Here is a 6,000-nt window from a genome sequence, read left to right as displayed (position 1 = left end):
TCAGTTATCCGGAGGGAGCTCGGAGTAGACCTGCTGCTCCTCCGCGTTGAGAGGAGCCAGATGAGGTGGCTCGGGCATCTGATTAGGATGCCTCCCGGACGCCTCCCTGGTGAGGTGTTCAGGGCACGTCCCACCGGTAGGAGACCCCTAGGAAGACCCAGGACACGCTGGAGAGACTATGTCTCTCGGCTGGCCTGGGAACGCCTCGGGATCCACCGGGAAGAGCTGGATGAAGTGGCTGGGGAGAGGGAAGTCTGGGCTTCCCTGCTTAGGCTGCTGCCCCCGCGACCCAACCCCGGATAAGCGAAAGAGGACGGTACGGTACGGTACACTGCTAAACATAAAACATGCAGTATCAAGTGCCTACCATCCACAAACCAATGGCCAGTAGTGAGGCACAAAGCTCATATATTGAAGTTGTTGTATTTATGTGTTTCATGTTATTTACTTTATTTGTGGCTTTGGCCAATAGGTTCTTGCCAACATAGAAAAGGCCCAGGAGAAGCAAAAGAGCTGTTATGCAGCACGCAAAAGGAAGCGCTGCAAAACAGTAGAAATTAACACAGGTGATGACATTCTCCTGTCTTCTGAGCCAAAGAGGCAGCGGCTGGGGCATGGCCTGAAACATATGCATCAAGGCCCCTACAAAGTCCTTGATATGTCAGAAAATGGCGTGGCCACCATCCAAAAGAACACTGGGTCCTTGCAGAAGGTGAATGTCGATCGCCTGAGGCCGTACTACAGACAGAAACGTAAGTGTTTTTAGTGTACTGCTAAACTGTTTGTGTGGCCATTGTTCCATTCTCCACTCTTGGTAACAACCAGATTTGGTAGTTTGTACTTTGTCTATGGGATCAATGCCCAACTTGTCTTACTTCAGATCGACAGTCTAGAGGACTGTCTAGGAGAGAGTGATCAAATCTGAGCTGGACATCTACGCCAAATACAGTAAAGTCATCCTCATCATCCTCCTGAAGTACCTGCCTCCCCATCTACGTCAATTTAAATGACACCCTTTCGGTCTCCACTCTCGGTAAGAGCCTGATGTCAGTAGTTTGTACTTTGTCTGTAGGATCAACACAATACTTAACTTATTTCCATCTTCTTGTTGTCTTAATTCAGATTGACAGTCTAAAAGACTAGGAGAGAGTGATCAAGTCTGAGCTGGACATCTATGGCAAACACAATGAAGCCAATTGTGTTTAAATGACACCTGTTCTCGGTAAGAAGCTGATTAGGTAGTTTGTACTTTCTCTGTGGGAGCAATGCCTAACTTATCTTATTTTCAATTTCTTGTTGTCTTACTTCAGATTAACAGTAGGAGAGGGTGATCAAATCAGAGCTGGACATCTACGTCAATTGTGTTTAAATGACATGCTTCCAGTCTCCACTCTCAGTAAGAAGCTGATTTGGTAGTTTGTACTTTGTCTGCCTAACTTCAATTTCTTCAACACTGACGGCATCAATGACAAGAGGTGCAGTTCCAGGGAAGGAAGCTCTTGAGAGGAGAGTACAGCATCCCAACACAAGACACTGAGGTAAAGTTAACTAGTATGAGGTAGAACTGGTGCTTAATTTGTTTTATTAACTGTAATATCTACTGAGTGTGTGGACACATGTTTAAAAGACAGTGCCATATAGCTTCAAGTTTACTATAATATCTGTTGTACTAATATCGTTATTTTTGTGCAATTTCAGGAAAAGATGAAGATGATCGGGAGACTGCACTGTTGACAATCATCCTTCTGCCTTAATCAACTACATACCTGTATGCTCCAGATTCAGATTGCTTCAGTCTTTCTCTCTCTTTCTGTATCAACCCCAACCGGTTAAGGCAGATGGCTGCCCACCTAGAGCCTGGTTCTGCCTGAGGTTTCTTCCCATTACGGAGTCGCCAAGTGTTGCTCATGGGGGAATGTTGGGTCTCTTTAAATTAAAGAGTATAGTCATATCTTCTTATGTGATTACATAAAATTGTCTTTACTTGAATATGTGCACAATTTTTTTTTCATATAGCTATGTACATACATGTGTCTTTAGTTTCCTCCATTGTTTATATTCATTTTTTAAAGCATGTGGTTAAAATTCAAGATTTAAATTCTTTGACAGTACTGTTTAAGCTCTGTCTTTTGTTTTTTCCATCTCTGACATTAATTTGATGGAAACACATTTTTGTATTTTTAGATTAAAATGTTTGGTTCATGTTCAATGGAATTCTTTGGTCCTTCAAAGTTATAAACTAAAAGTTAACAAACTTTCAGTACTGGCTTGAGCATTCATTCATTTGAAATGGTCTTGTGATAGTGTGTCAAACAGAGGCATGCATACCACAGTTTAAATATCTGTCTGCATCAAAACAACAGCTGAGGAAGTCCATCAGGTGAGTGGAGGAGCTGTGACAGAACTAGAAAGGGTGGTACCTGTGTCTATAACAAAGTATAAAAGAGTGCACATCACACATCAGATAAATCTTGGCCTTTTTTTCGTTAACAAAACTGTTCCAAAATCAAAGCTCTATGAATGTGAAATGGATGTAATGTAATGTTAAAAACTTCTGTTAGTTTATACCATTCTCAATTGAAAAAATATAAAATATATAATATGTTTATAGTACAATATATCTATATATACATATACATATATATAATAAAATAATATGATATAAATATATAAATAAAACAGATAGATACATAAGATAGTGTGTATCTATCTATATATATTTATATATTATATAAAGATATATATACTATCTTAACTATCTATTTTATAGCTATATATAGATATATATTGTGTATATATATACTATCTTATCTATCTATTTTATATATGTATATAATAAAATAATATAATATAAATACGGTATATCAATAAAAATATAGATAGATAAGATAGTGGATAGATAGATATAATTATTATTACTATTACCTCGTATTATTTTATTTCCATGTCTGATTTCCAGATAGTTCAATGATATGTAGGCTATACTTACTCTTAACCTCTGACAACTATTTATAACCAAACTATTTATATTCATTCATATTTATGTATTTATACTATTGATTTATTTTATTTATATTTATACATGTCTGATTTCCAGATATTTCCATGATATGTATACTTACTCTTAACCTCTGACAACTATTTACAACCAAACTATTTATATTTATTCATATTTATACATTCATACGATTGATTTATTTTATTTATATTTATATGTTTATACAACTGATTTATTTCGCGTATCGCGTTTTGAGTCTGGGGGCGTTTTTTCCAAGCAGAGTTGCCGTACATAACCGTCCAAGATGGTGGACGATCGAGAACGCTACTGCGCATGTCAGACTCACATCGGGTAGGCGACTCACATCGGGTAGTGACACCGACCAAACTATGGACCAAACAGCCAATATGTGTCGCGCATGCGCAGTGTTCATTATTTAAAAAAATATATAAACTTTATTGATATATCCTGATCTGAGTTAGCGGCTAATGTGACTGAGACTTTTTTCTTTTTACTTAGACTCTATATATTTTTTAAAAGCCTTTAAAGGAAATATTAATGAGTATTAATGTGAAAAATAACATACAATCTATGAAAAATACACAGACACACTTTCTTCGGGTCACGTGTGTAATGACCATAGACCCCATAGACTGTATATATGTATTGACTGACAGTTCTACACTCCCTCTGCTGGAGTCCTGCAGTAACTACAAAACACTACTGCTGCTGTTAGATTAACATTATACACATAAAACATGAGGAACACAGAAATAACTCTTCTCTATGGAAGCGTATCTGCACCTTTATTCAAATGGCAATGTATTTTGCAAAATGTCAATTCAATCTTCAATTTTGTAATGCAATTTTAAAATTTATTTGTACCAATTGTAAAATTTGTGCCAATTTTAAAATTTATTTGGCAATTCACAATTCAATTTGCAAATGAATTGCCATTTGAATAAAGGTGCAAGAATACCATGTTGATATGTAATTCACATAATTTAATTTTAATTCCTAATTTTCATTGAGATAATTGAAACTATATTGAAGATTTCATTATCATTTTGCATATTGAATTGTGAATTGCCAAATGCATTTTCAAATTGCATAACAAAATTGAAGATTGAATTGCCAATTTTTAATATGCATTTTCATTTGAATAAAGGTGCAGTTACGCTTCCACTTATCACAGTGCTGCAACTGACAAATCAATATTTAAAATACAAAATAAACTATAACCTTAGAGAAAAGCACTCAAAAGTTCATATTGATTGAGTCGGGTAAATAATAATGTGTTTTTTCACAGTACAGGAAACGGTTTGGAGAAATAGAAGAGGAAGGGAGTGGAGGGGCTGGGACAGAACTAGAAAGGGTGATACCTGTGTCTTTAAAAAAGTATGAAAGAGTGCACATCAAACGTCAGATAAATCTTGGCCTCTTTTTCATTAACAAAACTATTTCAAAATAAAGCTCTATGAATGTAAAATGGATGTAATGTAATGTTAGTTCTCCATAATATCGTATGTTTTAGCAGTTTCTTATTTCTAATGTCCTTGATTGTGACAGCATAACGGTACAGTTTTTGTCGAAAGAGTAAAATATTTGGTTTAGATGTAGTAGTAGTAGTGTGCGCTGAATGTATTTACTTAAAACAGAAGGGGCGGGTTTATGCTGCGTTTTCAGACCAGCCCACTAAATCCTGAACACAGAAATCTTGAAACACAGTTTGTGAAGCCTAGCTCCACAATTCAAATCTAAATGGTTGAAATGCTTTTTACACATTTTGTAGAAATACATTCATGACATATTTAATGTGTTTCGAAGAAAATGTCTGAATTCACTTTCCACGGTCTGCATTTTGAACTGGATGCACATTGTGTTACACAATTTGTGTCAACTATACGGCAATGTCAAATTTAACACAAAACAAACCTCTTTTATACAGTCTATGAACAAACTCTAAAAAGCTGTGCAACTTAATAAACCTATTTAAGTTGTGCCACCTATATTATTGCATTGTAGCATGTTAGATGTTTAAGTTTTTCAAACCCCATTCATCAAAATGTTATTTAGCTCCTTGGCCCCACTCAAAACCTGCAGATAAATATTGTATAGTTATTTATAGCATGACAGTATCTTAGTTTGTTTTTCCTGTATAATCTGGAAAAAAACAAGGTCACAAAATATGTAAGTAACATGTCTATCTATTCAAAACCCGTCTGGTCGAGGGGCGTCTCATGCTGTACTTCTGTAATCCTAGCTACGCCCCTGATCTGTCATGGACCAAGACTAGATTATGAACATACTGCCAGTGTTAATAGAAGTGTTCAAAACCTTTGCCACATCAACAGTTTACACTAATCATTCATTTTATTGCCAATGCAAATGCGCACAAAAATATTAGACCTATAGCCATGTGTTTGTGTTTGCTCTACAGGAACACCCCGCCGCGGCTGCAACAACATTAATTGCCATTCGCTACTCATTTTAAACGGCTTCCTTGACGACGACTCCATATGTTCTGAGCAGAAGGGCAGTAATCTGTAATGTAAGAAGTATTTATATCAACATTCATTGTTTAGTCACGACTGCCACTTCACTTTAAATAAAGTTTGTTATGGGAGGGTTTTCAGTCAGCAGAGTGGCGCAGCGGAAGCGTGCTGGGCCCATAACCCAGAGGTCGATGGATCGAAACCATCCTCTGCTAAGTGTTTTCTTTTTGATATGATTTTCACTGCTCTGTTCCCGCTATCACACGTTACTTTAGAGTAACTACTAGCTGTTCAATAAAAATATTAAATTTTTGTTACATTTTGTTAAAACGGTTTATTTTACTATCAGGGCTCTATAATGATGCACACACACAAATAAAAACTGTCAAGGACAAATCTGCGATTCTATCAACTCCTCAATGCAATAGCAAATTAACATTGGCTCTGTGTAAAATTAGCACCCTGTTCAAGGTTTTAAATAAAAAACATTTAATTTTTACATCACTT

At 36.2% G+C, this 6,000-nt stretch overlaps 1 long non-coding RNA gene across 1 annotated transcript; it reads left to right on the top strand.

Annotated features, from left to right (window-relative positions):
• The first annotated feature begins 976 nt into the window (after nt 1-976).
• Nucleotides 977-1,355, top strand: LOC128359546 (uncharacterized). The gene is made up of 3 exons (XR_008321438.1): nt 977-1,033; nt 1,123-1,222; nt 1,311-1,355. It is a non-coding gene; the product is annotated as an uncharacterized LOC128359546 (long non-coding RNA).
• The last annotated feature ends 4,645 nt before the right edge of the window (nt 1,356-6,000 follow it).

This window comes from Scomber japonicus, chromosome 5, assembly GCF_027409825.1.
Source record: "Scomber japonicus isolate fScoJap1 chromosome 5, fScoJap1.pri, whole genome shotgun sequence".
Taxonomy (NCBI): Eukaryota; Metazoa; Chordata; class Actinopteri; order Scombriformes; family Scombridae; genus Scomber; species Scomber japonicus.
This window is presented reverse-complemented; position numbering and strand designations above follow the sequence as displayed.